Genomic DNA, 24,297 nt, shown 5'->3' with positions numbered 1-24,297 from the left:
TTATACTATATGTAATTTTGTTCCAACACTTTGTCTACATATGTCATGTTAGGAGAAGTTGAATTATTGGTCCCTTTTATCAATTAATGTAGCTAATTACGTGAGTATCAATACTAAAACTAATTTCTTGATAATTAATAAACGTTTAAATATGTTAAAGTAGTAAATTAAGTCGAATACATGGCGCGGATATAATTTCACTCTACTTAAAATATACTTCGTGCGTAAAACTATAATGCTAGAAAAATAAGTCCTGAAAATTAATCACAAATCACATTTATTTTGCATGTGTAATGTTTCATAAGGCGATATTTTTCTCGTGACAGATGATTTAAAATAAAAAAATGACAATTTATCATTACTTTACAGTGTTACCTTCTTTGTATTTTTAAATATATATAATTATTTACTTGTTAAATAACGATCTCATGTAGAGTGCTGCTGTGCTAATATAGTATATTCACGGTAATGGATGATCACGAATGACGGTTGTATGCATTTTGTTCATCCTGTTAACTTTCCCTGTCGGAATTTAAAGCTCTATATACTGTAAAGCCTCCTATTTGCTGCACAGGATGCATAAATACGCGGACACATCCAATATCGTTAAATCTAATGCTCTGTGTATGATGAGTGCTGTGGTGTTTTTTTTATATTTAGAATGTTATAACTCGGGAGGAGTTTATACATATAGGTGGCTGAACCGACTAATGGCTTTAATTACTTATTTGTCCTGAATTTATGAAATATTTTCTACTTGACGATAAAAGGCAACACGTTTTTAATCCTACTCTCTGTCCTCTTTATGGTTGATTTTTTTTATGATATAGTTAGCTGATAATCCATATGCAATAATATATATGGGTTGGGTTGAATATCATAGAATCTACATAGAGTGACGTAATTTTTGTCTACTGAACGAGTAGCTAGCCTAGCTGATATTAATATCTATGTAGCAGCTATGATATTGAACCCTTGACACATTTAAATAAATAGATCAGTTAAAATAAAATACAGTTTAAACAATGAAGCTGTCTACTAGTATTTCATCTCTATTCGTTTTGCAAAATATCCAATTCAGCTACTACTTATCTTAAACACCGTGAAGGTGGACAGATTTTAAACATGATACAAGTATAATATGTTACAAATACTTCAACAGTTGTTCAAAAATTTAAGTTCATTTTACAATGTCAATAAATTTTACTTATACGCATTCATTCATAGGAAAATGGTGGTTGTAGGATCATGGAAGATACCTTTTTATTAATTAACCCATGTGTATTATTATCGTAACGAGCTATGTACTTTCAATGGTATTAAAGAGATAATCGTAACTGCAATTACGATTATCCCAATATGGCGACGGTAGATATAGGTAAAATCTTTACACTCATTTTTCTTAATTGTAGCATGTTTTTGTCAATAGGTACTCAGCTGCAAGGTTTATCTATACCATTTCATCATATTTAAATCGTAACGGTGCACTGGAATTGTCTAAGCGCTTTGAAAATAGCCGTTGAAAAATTCGTGATGATAATCGTAACTCGGAAAAAAGATAATCGTAATCATGGTATTTAAAAATAAAAAAGATAATCGTAACTGGAAACTGTTTTATTGATATTGACACTAAAAACGTATATCTGATAGCATATTATGAAATTATGGCGATGAATTATTTACGAAACGTCCCAACATCTTATGACATTTCTTTTTATGCATATATAATTAATTGTTCTTATGAAAACAGCTACATACTAGTATATTATAAAATTGGAAGGGTGAACAAGCTTCAAGAAATTTGGAAATGGGAAAACACGAACTTTGTTAATATACAGAAATTTATTAAACTAGGTATGCCACAAAATATGTGAATGAGCGATGGAAATTATGATACATGACAATAATTGTCAGGCGACACGCATGTGTCACCTTACATCAGATTTCTGATTAAGACAGTAAACAAAAAATAATTTATCCTGAAGTAAATAGTAAATATAGTTAATATTGTTTAAATTATTTTATTGTAGGTGGTTATATGTGCTATTTCTGCCCCAGGGAAGCCACTGCTGATTTAATTCTAGAACATACCCTATTATGCCATAACGAAGTAGGAAAGACATTTAGTATTCGTCAAAAACCGTTTGACGAGAAATTAGTGGCTACAGTTTTCATGTCACTTCGATCATTTTTCATGGATGATATCACAACTTAAAAGTTATGATGAACAAGGGATAACTTTGAAAAGTGTTTTACGGTGTCATTTCTTTTATAGCTGACTATGCGGTATGGGCTTTGTTCATTGTTGAAGACCGTACGGTGACCTATATTTGTTAATTTCTGAGTCATGTTGGTCTCTTGTGGAAAGTTGTCTCATTGGCAAACATACCACATCTTTTTATTCATATTAGCTACTTCATGACTGTCACTGAAATTTCAGTATCTCAGATATAAACTATAAACAACACAAATTCAATTTTGAATTATGATAATATGACATCCTTAAAACATTTAATGCAATATAAGACTAGAGAATGTTTGGCCCTAAATGGGATTCTTTGTGTATTGTGAAATTAAGTAACGTGGAGTTCATTGACAAACATGGATTTGTGTTCTTTTATAGTTTGGCCAAAAGCCCGAAAATCAAAAAATAGAATTGATGTAGCTTTAAATTTTCTTACAAGAAATACTTATTCAAAGAATGACTGCAAAGATGAGAATAAAATAACGCATATTCCGCAAAATTAGAAACAAACTTATGAAAAATTCATAAATACTCGGTATATGAAAAGTATGCTGCATACATATGCATGGAAGATATTGTAGAGAAACATATTGAAGGTACTAAACAAGGAACATTTTTGTATTTGCATACTTGCCATATAATTAGTACTTTTCTATTAAATGAAAACATAAATTAGCCTTTCCTAATTTTCATGCATTTTTCTGAAGCACAAAATATTTGTTTTAAAATCTATAAAAATCTTTGTAATTAAACCAGTTCCGACTGTGATAATCTACATGTTTGGCCCTTTGATGTAATTTATCAATATACATATTTGTGTTTTTTTTCGTCTGTCAAATGCTTCGTAAGACTATAGGTAAGGCTAATAAAAACAAAAAATAAAAGTAACAATAAACAAAAGTAACAATAAACAAAAGTAACAAAAAACAAAAGTGACAATAAACAATAGTAACAATAAACTGGTAACTATTCTAGATCCTTTACCATCCACACTGTTTAAAGAAACGTCCTAAAATACATGGGAATTTGATCAAAACATTTGAATTTAATTTTTAAAATCATATATCAGTATAAAATAGAAAAAAAGTGAATCCAAAGAAAAAATATGGACGGCTGAATTTATTGATAAGAACTAAATCATCAGCGTATAACAGATATGATATATCATTATCATTTAACTTGGGTGGTTCACATGTTGAGTCAAAAATAGATGGTAAATCATTAATATATAAAGAAAATAATGTAGGGCTTAAAATACACCCTTGTTTTACCCCAACTGAGGAATTAAAAAAATCAGTGATACCTTCCGAGATCTTAACCAAGTACAAAACCTCTTTATATATATCTTTCATTATACTAAAAAAAGGGACCATCTATGTTGTAATAAGACAATTTGTAAAAGAGGGCATCTCTATTAATAGTATCAAATGCCTTCCTGAAATCAATGAAACAGGCATATATCTTTTTTGACATATGAAAATGTGGTATACGTGACTTTCATTTTGAGCAATGAATTGAAAGGATTGCACTTTTGGAATATGGGATATAGCTAATCCATCCTTTTTCTCATCAATTAGAGATATATAGGTAAATTTATCCTAGATATTAACCTGTAAGTTTCTTCATTTATTTTTATATGCGTTAATGTCATCGTTTAACTGGGCATTTACATTTTCAACACACAAAATACCATTGAAATGCTGAAAGACACATTTATTATGTTTCAGTTACTATTATCATATAAAGAAAATTACGATTATCAAAGAAGAAAAATACCATAGAGTTACGATTATCATCCCGAATTTTTCAACAGCTATTTTCACAGCTCTTAGACAATTCCAGTGCACCGTTACGATTCAAATATGATGTAATGGTATAGATAAACCTTGCAGCTGAGTAACTATTGACAAAAACATGCTACATTTAAGAAAACGAGTGTAAAGATTTTACCTATATCTCCCGTCGCCATATTGGGATAATCGTAATTGCAGTTACTATTATCTCTTTAATACCAGTGACTTTGTGCATATTAAACTAAGATGAAACCTACAAGAACCTTACCGTTAAAATAAATAAGATTTCTGACAATTATATTAACGTTATACTGTTAAAACTGGATTTGTGAGTATTAGAATAGGATAACAAATATTTGTGTAGATCAATTTATCAAATTTATTTTAGCATTTCCATAAGATAATACAATCACTTAGGGATTGAAAATCCAACCACAATCTAGCACATGAGCAATGCATCGGTATAAAGCAGGTACCCGTTTCACAATAATTCTTGTTAAAAATATCAATTAAATTGAGAATGGAAGTGGGTAATGTGTCAAAGAGACAACAACTCGACCAAAGAGCCGACAACAGCAGACGGCCACCAATGGTCATATCAATATTGCATATTGACAAAAAAACCTATACCTATGTATAAAAAAAAGTTATCACAAACTAATAGCAGTTCTAGTTTAAACGATAAAACAACCATAATCTGCAATCAATAATCATGATAATTGTGAACATGATAACAACTTGTTATTAAAATACACTTACATTAATTGAATTTCTTCTTTTTTCCTTATCCAGGTAATACTATGTTAAAGATGATTTAGTCACATTTTAACTCCCACTCTGTATTTCTCATCTAACATCTTAATGACTGTTTCCAGGAAAAGTTCTTTAAATTTAATATAAAACATCCCAATTACTGATCCATGACCGGAAAACAATTTTTTAATCACGTGATTGCATACCGTTAATTGTTCAATAAAATCATTTTCTTGTCAGTAGCAAGATGCATGCCGTCACTGTAGAGTGGATGTCTATTTTCCAGGTGGATAGCCTTAGTTAGGTTAATTTAGTAACTTCTGCTGTGATGAATTAATCTTTAGTAAGAGTCATACAGAAATATATTGATCAAATGTTGTATAAATCTATGTATTTGATAATGTTTTGAATTAATTGAATTACAACTTCCAAATCAAGTCTCATTAAAAGCCGTATTTATAAGGTGACATGATTTTTGTATTAGTACGTAAAGCACTGTGTATATAGGAATACAAGAAAAGAAAGTCTAACGATTAAGACAATAAGCGGCGCAAAGAAAAACACAGGGCACCGACCTGACAACAAATAATCTTCACCTTATATTGCTAAGTTGGTACATACACATTATAAGCTATACATCGTGTTGTCCCAGCTCTTGTGTTTTGAATAAACAGACATCACCAACGATATGCTATTTGAAATTATTGTTTTTTTTTGTAATTATGGTAGTTACTAAATCCAATAAAAAAACGTCGGAAGAATATTGAATATCGAAAACTCATTGGATATCCCGCATCGTTTAAAGATTCATGTCAGAACTGATATAAAATATAATACAGATGGATATAAATGGTCTCTCAAGAAGGTTTGACGGTATAATTTTAATAAAATTAATAAAGCTATGCATAAAGAAATCAGTTAGATTGAACATACATTTTTTACTTAAACTTTAAATTATATTAAGAAGATAAAAACACTGTTATAGTATTATACACCATACTGCAACTAAAACAGATAACAACATACCTGCTACCTGCAGACACAATATTTGTTATTTGCATTTACACCAATGTCATGGAATACGTCACTGAAACACGCACACTTACTATTGATAGAACATATATGTCAAATAATTAAATGGTATTATAGAATGTGCTTTTAAATTTAGCAAATGGATTTGTCTATTTAAAGATAACAAAAGACATTTGTGATCATCAATTTATAATGTTTATTGTCGCCTTGTATTGATCATCAGACTAACCTATTAATAAACACCCTTCTACGATGACATGTCTAAAATATTAACGATTTGTTTCCTATTTGTGTATAATTGATATACGGGTTAAGAGGACGTTTCTTTCAGGCTATTGTTATGTCTATATATCCTGAAAGGTTTATAGTTTGCAAAGTCATCTGTCGCTTTACTGTCGAGACAATATCCTTGAACAAACTTCCGCTTCACTACAGAAGTCTTTGCAAATCATAAAAATTTCAGGATATATAGACACTCGTTTGCGATGACACATTTGATAATTATGGGTTGTTTGCCTAGATATTTTTGTTTTACATGTTTATAATATCTTTTTTTCTTAATGGGTATTTATTATTGTTTACTTTAACAAATTGTGACTTGGATTTGAGAGTTGGTTCTTTGACACTCATCCAACATCTTCATATATCGATATGCAATGTTCATACATGTATAACGTGTAGGAAATAAAACAGAACGACAATCATTGGGTTTTAAATTAGATCTATTTAGCACATGCATGATCAGTTTTATTTAATCTTCATCGAAATCGAAAGTGTATGATGTGTGATTTCAAGGCTTTTAGAGAAACTAAAATAAACATTATTTTGGCACAGAAGTTCGTTTGTGTGCTTCAAATATGACTGATCAATAAATAAAACGTTAGGATAAGTTCGCATGATATTTATGCTAACAAAGAAGAAAATATGGCAATTGAAAGCAATAAATCGATAAAGAACTGGCAATATCATGGCCAAAAAAATAGACGAAAAAAAACCAACAATCCACTTAACACTACATACTATAGATTGAGTACAATTCAAAACTCATGGATGTACTCAAGTAGTCCGGAAGAGTGAGTAGTTCCTTCCCACCCTAGTTGTGTAGCACATAACTATTGACAGCTAGGTTTTGTCACAACTCAGAAGACTACACGACATATCATTGGCATATTCATGGATATTCTGCAACGGTTAACACTTTTTAATGGTTTTCGTAAACAGACTTCAATTTTTTTTATTAGAAACCCGATTTTGTAGACAATAATCCTAAGAAAAAATATTCTTAGGAAACGGTCAATGTAAGCTCTGAAGTATAGTATCAACTGGACAGGTATATACATTAAACACATGTGCTGTTGCAGCAGAAAGTGTGAATTTTTAAAATATTATTTTGGTATTAATTTTTTTGCAAAAAGTAAAACAACAAAAATATCGAACTCCAACGAAAATTCAAAACGGAAATATCTTAAAATTGCAACATCAAAAGCTCAAACACATCAAACGAATGAAAAACAATAAAATCATATTTCTGACTTGGAACAGTAATTTCCTTGTGCAGAAAATGTTGAAATATTGATAAAAAAAATATAATTACTTTATAATGAAGGAGTATAGATTTATTATCGCTGCACGTAAATTAAACGTTGTTTTTGTGCATTTAATGGATTCAAGCTATTTTAAAACGTGTTTAAATGATGTTTAAATTACTACTTTTCATTATTTTGACAAACCTGTACGGCTAATGATGTGAAATGACCAATTAATTATTGCTGTTATTATTTCCGGTGCGTATTAATTTTTCATAATGTATCTTTATTTGTGACCAAAATTCAGATGGTACATGTATCATCAGTTCAGTAGTGAGTACTTTTGTACTGACATAATTCTTAACAAGCATTTTTTTTTATTTTCTGTTTTTCAGTTTAGACTTATAAAGAAACTAAGTTTCCTTAAGCAAAATTGACCTTAGATGCATCTGGCTAGTGTATTTGTGTTCTCTTTGGTAATAAAGCACTTCTATTGTTCCAGCTCCTTAACATACTTTTCTTCCAAATATTTGATGTTGAGCGTTCATGATAATAAAAAAATCACGTACGACGCATACAATTTACTAAGTGTTGTTTTCATTTTTTTTTATTCAGAGTATATTGTTGCGAATAAAGCATTATCTCATTAAATCATAAACAAATTTATTTTTAGATTTTCTTTCTTTACATTTTGAAAACAGAAGTATATATATGTATGACATAAAATCAATCAGTTGAAAATCATTTTGATTTTTTTTTAAATTGATTAGGCATTTGACACTTCAAAACCAAGCCAAATACCTATCAGAAAAGTATACCTGTATTAGTACAAGATAATCGATTGTTTAATAATTCATTTTTGTTTAGAGCGTTATAAAGGCAACAAATAAAAGCATTGTTGTGCAGCAATCATGTGGATGGCCGATATACACATCATGATATTTTTATGATAATACAAAAGGAATCATTGTAGAAATAATTAGATATTATATCGTTTACTATAGCGATTGGAATCACTGCTCATACGAATGAACGAATATCTATACAAATTTACAAGTCAGACGATAAAAGGCAATCGGGAATATAAAAATAGCATTTGGTTACATTCGATAAATATCTATTCTGCTATGCTATTATGGTTTGTTTAACTTTCATTTATACAAGAACAAAGAAAAATATTAATGACAATATGAACGACTATCTACACGCATGAACGGAGATCTACGTAAATAGACGAAAAGACATATGAAAAAAAGACAACCTGTAATATTTGAATATCATTTGGTAAACTTCTATAAACATCAATTCTGCAGTTGTTATAAGTGTTAGTGTTACTTGAATCTAAACTAAAACAAACATTGGAACTGATATATTATGTAATATCGATTTTATTGACCATAGGAACGACAATCTAAACAAATTTACGGACTTCTAGACGCAAAGCCAGATGAAAAATAAAACCTAAAATATTTTAATAGCATTTGGTAAACTTCTATAAGATGTTATAAGTCTTATTGTTACTTGTATTTTAACTAGAAATCAGTGCAAATAGACGAAAAGCCATACGATTCTTAGTGTTACTTGTATTTAAACAAAACCAAATATTGGAACTGATAAATTATATATGATTTTATTTACAACCACTGGGTTGATGCCTCTACTGGTGGAGATTTAGTTCCACGAGGGTATCACAAGCCCAGTAGTCAGCACTTTTTGTGTTGACATGAATTATCATTGATATTGTTATATTAATAAATTAACTATTTACAAAATTTTGAATTTTTTGAAATACTTAGGCTTTTCTACCTCAGACATAGATTACCTTAGCTGTATTTGGCAACACTTTTAAGAATTTTGGATCTCAATGCTCTTCAACTTCGTACTTTATTTGGCTTTTTTAAAACCTTTTTCGGATTCGAGCGTCACTGATGAGTCTTTTGTAGACGAAACGCGCGTCTGGCGTATACATAAACAATTAGTCCTGGTATCTATGATGAGTTTATTTATATAATATCGATTGAAGTGACAATAGGAATTATAATCTACTCAAATGAACAGACTGCTATGCAAATAGACGCAAAACTAGATAAAAAAAAACCAACAACATGAAATGTTGAAATAGCAATTTTGAAGTTTTGAAGTTGCTTAAGTTTTAGTTTTACTTGTATTTAAAGAAGAACAAACAATTATATTAGAACTGATATATTATATCGATTTCATGGACAATAGGACAATAGGAACGACTATATATACTAATGACAGGACTGCTGCGCAAATAGCCACAACATTAGACGATATAATGCAAACTAAAATATTTGAATAATATTTGGTATACTTCTATAAACATCAGTTCTGCAGCTGCTATAAAGCTTAGTGTTACTTGTATTTAAAGTAGAACTAACTTTCAAACTAATATATCTTATCGATTGCAGTGACAATAGTGAACGAACTGCTATGCAAATAGACACAAAGCCAGATGAAAAAAGACAACCAGAAATATCTAAAAAAAACATTTGATATAAACATCAATTTTGAAGTTGCTGTAAGGCGTAGTGTTACTTTTATTTAAACAAGAACGAACAATAATATTAGAACTGATATCTAGTTTCAGGAACATAAGGAACGACTATCTATACTTATGAAAGGACTGATTTGCGCATAGACACAAAATTAGAAGATACATGGCAATCTGAATAATTTGAAAAGCATTTGACCAACCTTTATAAACATCAATTCTGCTGTTGTTCAATTTTGCTATTAGGCTGAGTTTTATTTTCATTTTCAAGTTATACAAAAGCAAACAATAAATTTAACAAAAATATCTATTAGTATTGGCGACCCTAAAAGTGAAGGAAATATTTTGATTGATCTGTGATAAAAGAAACATGTTTAAACTGGCCATCAACTCTAGTCTTAATTAACGTCTATTTACTTTTTAACCCATACCATCTATCTATATGCTATATTTGTTTACATTTTATACATCTGAATGATTATTTGTGACAGGTTCATTTCACTTCTGCCAAAATAAAAAACAAATACGTTTATAAATGTATAAATTTATTGTTGGAGGATATCTGTTAAAAAAACCAGGTTAATTGTGAAAAATGAAATACGGTAGATTTTACATATTACGTCTGTTTATTTATAACGCAAAGTTGTCAATATAATGGATTGATTTGCGACCGTCATACAAGTGAAAGGCTTAGTTAGCTATCAACCAGGTTCAATCTACTTTTTTTTCTATATAAGAAAATGCATATACAAAGTCAGGAATATGGCAGTTTGTTTGATGTGTTTGAGCTTTTGTTTTTGCCATTTGATTAGGGACTTTCCTTTTGAATTTTCTTCGGAGGTCAGTATTTTCGTGATTTTCTTTATTCAAATTCGTATTTTAAATTCTTAAAAAAGCAAGCTCCGTGAATTAATTTCGATATCAGTGTTGATAAATAAATGTTGAATTTAAGTGTTTTTTTTGTAACGGATTGTTAGCAAACTTAGGTAAAACCCCGCAATCATATATATTCGAAAATGCAATTTCTCTCTATCAACAAGCAAACAATTACCACGAAAATAAATGAATTCACACTAAGTTATAATTAGCTAATTAATATACTGTTAGTTTAAACTTTTCAATTTATAATCATCATTGATCAATTATTCTTCATATGAAACATTGCAATTTTTTTATAAAGCATTTCAAACATTAAAAGACAGCGGAAACATAGAAGTTTTCGTATCCAATCAATAGAAATACAAATCTCTTCATGTACAATTGGAACATTGCAATTAGAGAATCATTCAATTTGATGTATGATGGAAATCATTTCATGCAAATTTCAGGTATTTCTGTAAAGTGCATGTTGACATGCAGATACAAAATAAGCCCTTTACATGTTTTAATCTGATAAAAGCAAATGAGGGAAATGCGCAAATATCACCAGGTAAAACAAACAAATGTCAGACCTTATTGCACCAAACATGTCAAATGCACTTGCAGAAATTAATCTGCATGTCTTACATGTCAACCAGTATCATTAATTAACATAGAACTTATACTCTACCCTCCTATCAACATTATACCATCATTCGTCATTTTTTTGTGATTCCCGTTATTTTATATTGGTTAAGAATTAGCTTCTTTTATTGGAGAAACAAGGACCACATGACATTCTTTATTCTTCAATACTAATTTCCATCGGTCTTTAACAAAACAGACCGGAAAACTGATCGTTAACGGAGGTCGGTGGGCGTGGTTTCTCTGTTTAGAGAGATGTTCCTTTTATCATCTTTTGTAAAGAATAAAAAGCTTAATAGCAAATTGTATAAGCTTTGCATTTAGAAATGTATGCAGTGTTATGTTTATGATCAAAAGGAAGTTACTTACTAGTAATAAAAACAAAAAATGGGTTCTATACATTTTGTTTTCTCATGTCTTTTTCTTATTTTTTTTATAGCTTTATGTTTGCAACGAGATTAATTCTAGAAAGATAACGTAGTTTACTACTCTGCAACGTAAAATTGATTAATTTGATATAGTTATCATTGTTGTTTGTTATTATAATTATACCTTGTCACTTTAATATGGGATGATTTCTTATTATCTACCTCTAACAACAAACTACAGAATTTAAGTTTGACATTTTACTAACTTAAGCTAACATGGCTAAGGTGAGGTCGCTGATGTATTTGAAATATTTCCAATCCCGCGGTCTGTCTGTCACGCTAATCATAAATATGGATGTATAGTGCGTTTCTAAATTAGGCCAAGAACATTCTTTAGAGAGTTGTCTCATTTGCACTTATATCACATATTCTTATATCTATTTCCTGCATTTTCTGGACACAATTAAGATACAAATGTCTCAACTTGTGTTTGATAAAAAATATCACACTACTATTTACATTTAAATATTGTATACATATAAGTCGTAGTATTAGATGAAAGGTTTTTAAAGATACAATTTTGATAAATGCCGTAGGCGAGATTTGTTTTTAGTGAACCTCGATTTGGTAAATGTTAGCATTTTATGATTTCTTTTTAAATAACATACAATGTATAAATGGTTCCTTCCGGCCGTTGCTTCTCAGTTATTTACTCAGTATTGTTAAGGTACTAAGAAGACAAAAACTGGTTGGCTCGGAGTCCGAATATGTCTTCGGAAAGGACTGGTAGTTGTCAGCTAGAACATCGACAATCCCACTTTTCCTTTAATACCCATCCACCCATCGATATAAGGATTTTTTTATATTCACAACAAAACTCATGTATCGAGTATAATATGAATGTTGAAAATTAACTTTGTTCTATATTTTCCTATAACATGTATAAAACGTCAGGAAAGCTTCGATACGTTTGGCTTTTTATTTAAAAAAACATCAATCATCATATCTTGATAACATCCTAAGCAATGAGACTAATTATAATTTGATGCAATATAAAATGCATGTTATAATGTTTGATGCGTATTTATAATGTGCTGTATAAATTTACTAATTGAAAGAAACGCGTTAACCTTTCATTTGTTAAATGCCATACAAAGACAAATCATTACATCACGCAAAATTAATACCGGTAAATATTTCTAAATAGGAACTGGACAAACCAGACAGAATAGTATTGACAGGATACATAAATTCCATTGACAATGTATGCATCATTATATACGTTATCGAAGTTAACAGCAGGAACTACTTACATGTACCACCAGATATCACCAGTTTATACTATATAAAATGATATATATATACAAGTCATCAAAGACAAAACAAACAATGGTTATCGATTAATAAACTTACTATCAAAAGAATATGCATTCAATTTCCTGCAAACAATTAGTTATTTTTTTTAGATACCATTTAATTTGACAGTTGTTGGAAATTATCCCTCCATGAAAATTATTGTCACAAAAACTGCGAAGAGCTAACTTAAAAAGCTCCGAGCATCCTACTGGTATGTTCTGAGCTTCATCATAGGAATAAATCTATGATCCCTTAAGTTCGTCTTTTAAATCCTTGTCATATTTTGCTTAATTTATAGTGAACTGCTGTCATTATCGAATAAAATCGAATACTTCTAATATATAAGTAGTTAATGTGAACACCACATGATGCCTTTAAACGTTAGCGAAATTGCTAAAATAGTATTCAGGTATTGCTTTGATCACTTATTTGTTCTAATAATGAATATGCATGAAATTTTGCCATTATACGATAAAAGGTCACACTCGATCAATATCACTTTCTATCCTTTATTATTGATTATTTTTTATGATACTTTTAACAACTCCACACAAAAGACCAAATGACACAGACATTACCCACTATAGGTCACCTCACGGCCTTCAACAATGAGCAAAGCCCATCCCGCATAGTCAGCTATTAAAGGCCCCGTAATGACAGTTTTAGTTCGTAACCCGGATTTGTTTTCTCTCAATCGATGTATGACTTTCGAACAACGGTATACTACTGTTGCCTTTATTTAACTGATGATCCATATCTGGACACATTTAAAACATAGAGATTCAGAAATGAGGTTCAGTTTAAACAATAAAGTTATCGACTGGTATTTCATACATATGAATTATCTCCCTTAACGCTTAGGACGACATATTTAAAACATGACACATGTATAAGATGTAACAAACTCTTCAACACTTGCTTAACACTTTGTGTTTTCTAAAGTATCAACGAACACAAAAGATTTATAGCGATAACCATATCATTGTTTTAGAAAATGTAAATATGGAAGCCTTAAAGATAATAAAAAAAAATGACTAAAACACAGTTGAAATTTGACCTTATTTATTCTTATTTAGTGTCATATCTTTTACGGATTGGGAGGTTCTTCATGTTTGTATTCTTTTAATTCTTCATATAGGAATAAGAAGATGTGGTACGAGTGCCACTGAGACAACTCTTTATCCAAGTCACAATTTATAAAAGTAAACCATTATAGGTCAAAGTACGGTCTTCAACGTGGAGTCTTGACTCACACTGAATGGCAAGCTATAAAGGGCCCTAGCAATTACTAGTTTAAAACCAATCAAATGGGAAAGCCAACGATTTAATCTATATAAAAAAAAACAAGACACAAGAAATACTTACGAACCACATCAACAAACGAACAAACGACAACTGCTTAACACCAGATTCCTGACTTATGAAAAGGTGCAAACAATTGCAGCGGGTTAAAACGTTTTAATGGTATCCAACCTTCATCCTCATCTGAAACAATAGTGTATGTTTTTTTTTAAATATGTTTATTCGTCCACATTACACATATGTGTTGTATTTTTTAGTATAATAGACAGATTCGTGAAGACGCCATACACACATTTAGCTTATATCATTAGTGTCAATATCTTTTAGGTATCTTATGCCTCCGTGTTGTGTCTTTAAAACAAACAATGGAACACTCTTCATTTTTTCTCAATCTAAAATCAATCTTATGGGGTTTAATATTCATAATCGCTCATTTCAAGTGAAATGAATTTTTCCTACTCGAGTAGAAAGAGAGTGTATGACGTCATTAACTTTGTAGATTGACAAACTTCAATTAACAGATTATAAATGGTCTTTTAACCTCGAGTATGATCTCGACGTCATCTCATCTCAGGTATCTGTCGTCCTTCCATAAAATTGTTGTTGAAACCCCATCGGTACTTTATCTTTATTATCATGTAAACATATATCATTCTTAATTTCAAACATTTCCCCTCTTTTCCTACTTTACTAAAACGTCTATTTTTGTTTACTAAAGATATAAACATACAATGTACATAGATGTATATTGTGTAGGAAATTGAGATGAAAACGATATTCAATATAATTCAATAAGATTTATTCAGAAATGCATGATAATTTTCCATTAATCTTGATCTATCTTAAAAATATATGATTTCTAATTTGAAGGCTTTCAGAGAAACTAAAATAAACATGATTTTGGCACAGAATCTCCCTTATGTGCGTCAAAAATGATAAAAACATTAAAATACTAAAGTGTAAGGATAAGTTTGCAGGATATTTTTGCGTGACAAAGAAGAAATTTTGTAATAAAAAAGCAATAAAAGAGGGACGAAATATACCATAGGGAGAGTCAAACTCATAAATCGAAAATAAACTGACAACGCCTGAATAAAGATGAAAAAGACAAACAGACAAACAACAGAACACAAGACACAACATACAAAACTAAATCATGAGCAACACGAACCCCACCAAAAACAAAGGATCTCAGGTGCTCCGGAAGGGTAAGCAGATCCTGCTCAACATGTGGCACCCATCGTGCTGCTTATGTTATAAAAAATCCGGTAAATAGTCTAATTCGGTAGGTCACATTCATGAAAGGAAAGGGGCTTGTAGTTACGACTTAAAGAACATATCCGATATCATTTTTGAAACGGTTATTCAATAACGGTCAACAGCTCGACCAATAAATCGATGAAGAACTCGCAATACCATGGCAAAAAAAATAAAAATAAAGAAAACCAATTATTCACTTAAAACTACATTGAGAAACACGAACCAATGAAAACTGGTGGATGACCTCAAGTGCTCCGGAAGTGTAAACAGTTCCATCCCACACTAGTTGTATTGCACAGAACTATTAACAACTAGGTTTTGTCACAACAGAAAACTACACGACATATTATTGGCATATTCATGGATAATTTGCAACGGTTAACTTAATTTAATGGTATCACTGATAAACATATTTCAATTGTTTACTTGAAATCCGTTTTTTATAGGCATAAATCCTAAAAATATGTTTTTTTAGGGAAAATGTACACTGTAAACATTGAAATATTGTATCAATTAGATAGGTTTTAATATCACACACAGGTGAAGTTGCAGCAGAAAGTGTGATTTTTTTAAACATTATTTTTGTAAAAAAAATATTCTGCAAAAAAAAAAAAAAAATTGAAAAATTAAAATGACGATCTCAATTGAAAATTGAAAACGGAAACTATCTTTAAATGGCAATATAAAAAGTCCAAACACATCAAAACATGATCAAACGAATGAAAAAACAACATAGATCATATTTTAATTTTGTACAGTAATTTCCTCATTTCGAAAATGTTGCATCATTGATAAAAATATAATTACTTTATAATGAAGGGGTATAGATTTATTATCGCTGCACGTAAATTAAATTTGTTTTTAATGCATTTTATAGACACAATTTATTTTAAAACGTGTTAAAATGAAGTTGAAATATACTAAAATTGAGAATGGAAATGGGGAATGTGTCAAAGAGACAACAACCCGACCAAATAAAAAACAACAGCAGAGGGTCACCAACAGGTCTTCACTGTAGCGAGAAATTCCCGCACCCGGAGGGGTCCTTCAGCTGGCCCCTAAACAAATATATACTAGTCCAGTGATAATGAACGCCATACTAATTTCCAAATTGTACACAAGAAACTAAAATTAAAATAATACAAGACTAACAAAGGCCAGAGGCTCCTGACTTGGGACAGGCGCAAAAATGCGGCGGGGTTAAACATGTTTGTGAGATCTCAACCCTCCCCCTATACCTCTAACCAATGTAGAAAAGTAAACGCATAACAATACGCACATTAAAATTCAGTTCAAGAGAAGTCCGAGTCTGATGTCAGAAGATGTAACCAAAGAAAATAAACAAAATGACAATAATACATAAATAACAACAGACTACTAACAGTAAACTGACATGCCAGCTCCAGACTTCAATTAAACTGACTGAAAGATTATGATTTCATCATGTAAACATCAGGCACAATCCTTCCCGTTAGGGGTTTAGTATCATACCATCATAACATAAATGAGAAGAACATTACCCGTGTCATGCTAACAACTGTTTGTAGAATAAATGTGTTTAGTTCCGATGCAAAGACCTTATCAGTGACTCAATATTAACGCCAAAATATGCAATCTTTAATGACTTGACAACAGTATCGTAATTATATCCCTTGTTAATAAGTCTATTCAAAGGTTTTGTAAGTTTCTGAGGTGAATACTGACACCTTTGTGCTTTATAAAGAATATTTCCATAAACAATTGGATGTGAAATACCTGAACGTATTAGAAGTCTGCATGTTGAGCTATATTTACGAATGATGTCTTTATACCGATGATAAAATTTAGTAAATGTTTTGACTAGTTTGTGATATCGAAAACCCTGGTGTAATAATTTTGCAGTAATACATAAATTTCTCTCGCTAAAATCTAAAACATTGTTACATACACGGGCGAATCGTACAAGTTGAGATATATAAACACCGTAAGATGGTGACAAGGGAACGTTGAAAACATTGCATTATTGTGACAAACTTGGGCTAACGAGGTATAACGATCAATTACCGTCGGTGGTATTTAAAAAACATATTGATATTTCATAATGTATTTTGATTCATCATTTTGAGGGATCACCAGCTTAATACTTTTTTTAAATTTGGAAAATAAAAGGAAACTTAGATTTTGCCTCCATCAGACAAAATTGCCCTTAAATATATTTGAATATGGTATTAAGGTCCTCATTGGTCATATAGCTGTTGTACATCATTGGCTTTCAAATACTATAAAATCAGGAATTAATGCGTGCATTTATTATTGCGATTTTGTCATTTTAGACTAAGATTTTAATTATTGAGATATTCAGAAAAAATATGTTTGATTCATATGAAATATTCCAAAATGCAAGTTTTAATTATTGCGATGATAACCCTTACGCATTGTTTGCAATGAAAAAAATCGCAATAATTTCTGAATTTACAGTTTTTGACGTTGATTGTTTCTGGTTAAAGTATGTATAAGAAAGCGCTATAAAGTGTTGTTTTCATTTTTTATTCAGAGCATGTTAAAGCTTATAAAGCATTATGTCATTAAATCATTTTGAAAAAACATGTGTAGTTTATTTTGGATTGTTTTTGTGTAAATTAAAAAAAAAAAAAAAAAAAAAAAAAAAAACGTTATGGCATAAAATCAATCACTTGACAATCGTTTTGAATTTATTTTTTAAATTGATTAGCTATGACACTTGAAACCATTCCAAATACCTATTATAAAAGTATATCTATATTGTGTATGAAATAATGATAATTTAATAATTTATATGTTTTCTGAGTGTTAATGAAGGCAACAAATACAAGCATTGTTTTGCAGCAGTCATCTCATAATATATCTACGATAAAACATAAGGAACCATTGTAGAAGCGAAATTTTATAGAATGAAAAAAAAAAGCAAATATTATATCGTTTACTATAGCGATAGGAATCACTGCTTATACATAGGAACAAATATCTATACAAATTGACACAAAGTTAGACGATAAAAGGCAATCGGGAATATAAGAATAGCATTTGGTTACATCCGATAAATATCTATTCTACTTTGATATTATGGTTTGTTTAACTGTCATTTATTCAAGAACAAACAAAAATACCAGTGGCAATAGAAACGACTATCTACACGCATGAACGGAGATCTATGTAAATAGACGAAAAGCGATATAAAAAAAGACAACCTGACATATTTGAATATCATTTGGTAAACTTCTATAAACATTAATTCTGCCTTGCCATTATGATTAGTACTACTTCTTTTTATACAAGCTCAAACAAAAATATCGGAACTGATCTATCATATCGATTACAGTGACAATAGGAATGACTATCTATACAAGCTCAAACAAAAATATCTTTGATTTTTTTGGAAAGACTGGAAATCCCTTCTTTATTTGTGACATTAATTGAAAATACTGATACTTAATGGATATTTTTTTATCATTTAGAAAAAATCTTTAAAACGAAAATCTTATGATTTAACTTTTCTATGTAGAGTTTACATAAAAATCATATGAACAAAGGCCCACTTCATCCTCCACTTTCAAAGAACCCATACCAGACTTAGCAATACTATTATTCTCTTTAACTCCTTTCTTAATTTTCTTTGATAAATAATTTTTTTTTAAAGAACTGATCTATCATATCGATTACAGTGACAATGGGATCGACTATCCATACTAATGACCGGAAATCTATGCAAATAGACGAAAAGCCATATGAAAAAAGACAACCAGAAATATTTGAATAGCATTTGATATAAATAAAGGCAACAGTAGTATACCGCTGTTCAAAACTCATAAATCCATGGACAAAAAACAAAATCGGGATAACAAACTAAAACCGAGGGAAACGCATTAAATATAAGAGGAGAACAACGACATAACACTAAAATGTAACACATATAGACAAAATCCCACGAGAATAACAAATATAACATATATATATATATATAACATCAAAACCAAATACATGAATTTGGGATAGACAAGTACCGTGACACGTCTTATCGCAATGTGAATTTACACTCAAAAATAAGAGAAAACAAACGACACAACGTTATAATGTAATACACACAGAAACGAACTATAATATAACAATGACCATATAAACATCGATTATGACGTTACTGTGACGTTACTGTGAGGCTAAGTGTTACTAGTATCTAAACAAGAACGAACAATACTATCAGAACTGATATATCACTTCGATTTCATGGACAATAAGAACAACTATTTATACTAATGAAAGTACTGCTCTGCAAATGTACACACAATTAGACGATACAATTGAGCTTATTTAAACTTCCATCTATAAAAGAGCTAACAATAAATTCAACAAAATATTTATGATATCGACAACCGAAAGAATCAGAATAATATATTGTGATTGATCTGTGATAAAAGAATTATATTTAAGCTAGCTGACAACCCTAGTCTTAATTAACGTCTATTTACGTTTTAATCCATACCATCTATCTATATGATATATTTGTTTACATTTTATACATCTGAATGATTATTTGTGACAGGTTCATTTAACTTATGCCAACATTAAAAACAAATATGTTTACAAATGTATAAAATATGTTGTCAGAGAATTCCCTTTAAACAAACAGGTTAATTGTGAAAAATTAAAATACTGTGAATTCATTCAAATTCGTAGTGGGGATACATTTTTATTCTTTTTCGAGACCAGTGTTTATAGATAAACGTCGAATGTTAGTGTTCAACGGAATTAAACCATTTTTCGAAAGTATTGTAAGCAAACTTTGGAAAACTGATGAAAACAAATATCTACGAAAATGCATTTTTATTTTAATTCACAAACAAACAGGTAACAGGAAAAAAAAAAAGAAACCACACATAATCATAATAAGCTAATTAATGTACAATTAGTGTAAAGTATTCCAAACATTATAAAGACAGCGGAAACATAGAAATTGTCGAATTCAATTGATAAAAATTAAAGACTCTACATGATCAATTTAAACACTACAATTAGAGAATCTTTCAACTTGATTTTTGATGGAAATCATGTAATGCACATTTCAGGTATATTTTTTTAAAGTGCATGTTAACATGCAAATACAAAATAAGCCAATTACTTGTTTTAATCTGATAAAAGCAAATGAGGGATATGCGCCAATATTACCAGGTAAAACAAACAAATGTCATACCTTAATGCATCACACTTGTCAAATGCACTTGCAGAAATTAATCTGCATGTCTTACATGTCAACCAGTATCATTAATAAACATCGGACTTATGCTCTACACTCCCATCAATAGTTAACCTTTATTCGTCAAATATTTGAAATAACTGGTATTATAGGGTTTAATCCATCATTTTCTACATAAGAAAATGTCTGTACAAAGTTAGAAATATGATTTTCAATTCGTTTGATGTGTTTCGTAATTTTTCCTTATTGTCTTGTTTGGTTAAACAATTGTTTAGGAATGTTTTACCCATGTACCTCTAATCGGATTGGAGACAAAATACAAACTATAAAGAAACGTTGATGTTTTTTAACCATTTATACACTGGAAACTGAGATAAATCAAACATAAATTTAAGAAAACTCGGGCTGTCTATTAAAACAAGAACTATCTTTAAAAAAGATATCCGACGTATTAAAATTTGAGTATGTGTTTAAAACTATCATTTCGATAACCTTCAGAAGCATAAAGATACTATTTAAATAACGTTTTCTCTGTTTGTCTTCAGTATTCTCGGTCCTCGTATCTTTCTGTTTACATTCACAAAAACCCTGCGGAAATCTCACATGCGTAGGTGCGTTCTAAAAGTCATGTACGTTCGTACAATAAAGTTTACATTAAAATTTATATAATTGTCCCGAATAACAGCTGTTACGGATGCAAAGAGCTATTGGAGAAACAATCATTTTCATAAAAATTTAAATCTTTGTAAGATCTAGTTCAAATATTTATAGTTTTCAATAGCTTTCCATCACGATCTAATTAACGAGACGTCTTTTCAAACACAACCAAATCACCCACCATGACAGCGTTTTGTCCAATCACAGAAAGGATTTTTGAGCATGCGTATTCTGTTGCCATAGTTAAGCGTCCTTAAGTTCAAAAGGCACAAACCGAAACTATACCGACTCCGTCGGTAAAAAATGATGTTGGAATCGGGGGGAAAATCACTACAAGAAACATGTGGTATACACAAGTCATGCTAATTGTACATGTACAATTTGTCTCGATTAAAGTTTCAGTTAACCAGATTTTAAAGTACCGGCAAACATGGTATTCTTAAACGACAATTTCATCCCCATGATACCCCACCACAACACATACTTATTAAGTTGGGATTCGTGTTGCTTATTCTGTAGTTTTCTATGTTGTGTCATGTGTACTATTAATTTTCTGTTTGTCCCTTTCATTTTTTAGCCATGGCGTTGTCAGTTTATTTACGACTTATGAGTTTGACTGTCCCTCTGGTATGTTAATTTATATTTTTTACGTAAATATGAATGCTTATTCTGTTTATGGTTCATGGGATGCAATATAGTGATGCGCGTCCTGTAAATTAATAGTAGGAATCTTTGATATTTCAATATGGTATGGCTGTCGATATGCGTTAATCAGATAAATCGAAAATTTTTATGTCTTTGTCAAGCAACATGATTAAAAAACCAAGGCGAATTCCCGACACTATTAGATTTAATTTCGTCAAATTAATTCACCCTGTCTTTAAATGCGTAATCATTATTTTTGTACAAAAAACAACAGCTTTAATAAGTGCTTTAATTTTTTTATAATTATAATAACATTATCATTGCTGTTTCTTTTTGGAGTCAGAACACGCCAAATGAATATGGAAACTATTTCTCATTATCTGACTGAAATAACTACCAACAGCTTTTCAGTTGGACAAAACTTTTAACATTTAATAACAAAAGTTTATGCGAAGTCGTCGATGTTACCTCAACTTTAGATACGAAGGTAATTCGAGACATTTTAGTTCTGGCGGTCTGTCTGAACAATCAAAAACATGGATGTATAGTGCCTTTCTAAATTTAATCAGAACATTCTTTGTTTGTAAGTATGTTTGCAATCGCTATAATTATAAGAGTCGAGTCTTTTTGTTTATAGTGTCCACTCGTAAATGTGAACATTTTATGTTTTTATTAAAAAAAAAATACTTTGATCATGTACTCCAAATATTATACATGTTATATGGTTCCTCTCCGCTGCGTCTCTGTGAATCGGTCAGTATTACTAGGTCACTAGTAGTACAAGGATTGATCAACTCGAAGTCTAAATATGCGTCTGGTTATATCTTCTTACGGACTGAGAATAGTGCGCTAGCACACACACATACCCGCTGTACGTTTAATATCCATCTACCCATCCATCTAAGGAGAATTTATATTCACATTAAAACTCTTGCGATGTAGTATAATATGAATGTTAATAATTATCTTTTTTTCACATATAACATTTTCCTATAGCATGTATATAACATCAGGAAAGCTTTGACAAAGTTGGCTTTTTATTTAAAAAAAACATTAATCATCATATCTAGATAACATAAAAGGCAAATAGAGTAATTATAATTGAATCTAATATAAAATTTATTATATTATGCTTGATGCGTATCTATTATCTGCAGTATGAGCTGATTAATTGAAAGCAAACGCATTAACCTTTACCGTTTAATGCCATAAAAAGACAAATCATTCAATCACGCAAAATAAATGCCGGTAAACATATCTAAATAGGAAAGAACTGGAAAAATTTTGTAAAGCAGTAATAACAGTATGATAAAATACCAAAAATAATATTCACATCATCAACGTAAGTGTCATGAGCTACCAGCATGTACCACCAGAAATCACAACGGTTTTCATCTAAGTTCGTCCTTTTCTAAATATATTAACGTGTTTTGTTTTGGACTGCTGTCCTATTGGAGTGAAATGTCATACTTTTAAAAATATTAAATACAGCACTTCGCTAGCAAAAAATATTGCTTTGACACGTTAGTGAATTGTTTTTTGATTAAATAGACGAAATACACCAACAAATATTTAAGCTTGCACGACTACCAGTTTTTTTACGGGTTCGTGTTGCTCAGTCTGTTTAGTTTTATTCTGTTTACTGTCGTTTCGTATCTCTTTATATTCTATTTACAAAATGTATGTCATTTGAACATCGGTAAATAAACTACTACTTCCTACATTTTAAATATGACATTAAATAGTACCCGCTTGTATTATTTGCCATAACCTATATCGTGTATCGTCCCTTGAGTATATATTAATTCTACCAGCGTGACATGTTTTTCATATACAACTTGCCTCTTCACCAAAAATGCTCAAAGAAACAACTAAATGTGTGTAGAAATCAAACAATTGTTAAACGAAAAGACGTAAACATATATATTTTTGAACATTTCGATAGAAAACAAATGATTAATTCGAAACGATTTATTCCTGACAAACAAATGGCAACATGTACTTGTCAAACACATTGACTGCTTATTGACAAGAAAGTTGCCACAATAAAATAGACCAAATAACTATTACAACTGCTTTACTTATCAACTTCAAGTAGAATGAGATTATTTTCTCCGTGTTGATGACATGAATGTC

Source organism: Mytilus galloprovincialis, chromosome 12 (assembly GCF_965363235.1).
Source record: "Mytilus galloprovincialis chromosome 12, xbMytGall1.hap1.1, whole genome shotgun sequence".
Taxonomy (NCBI): domain Eukaryota; kingdom Metazoa; phylum Mollusca; class Bivalvia; order Mytilida; family Mytilidae; genus Mytilus; species Mytilus galloprovincialis.
This window is presented reverse-complemented; position numbering follows the sequence as displayed.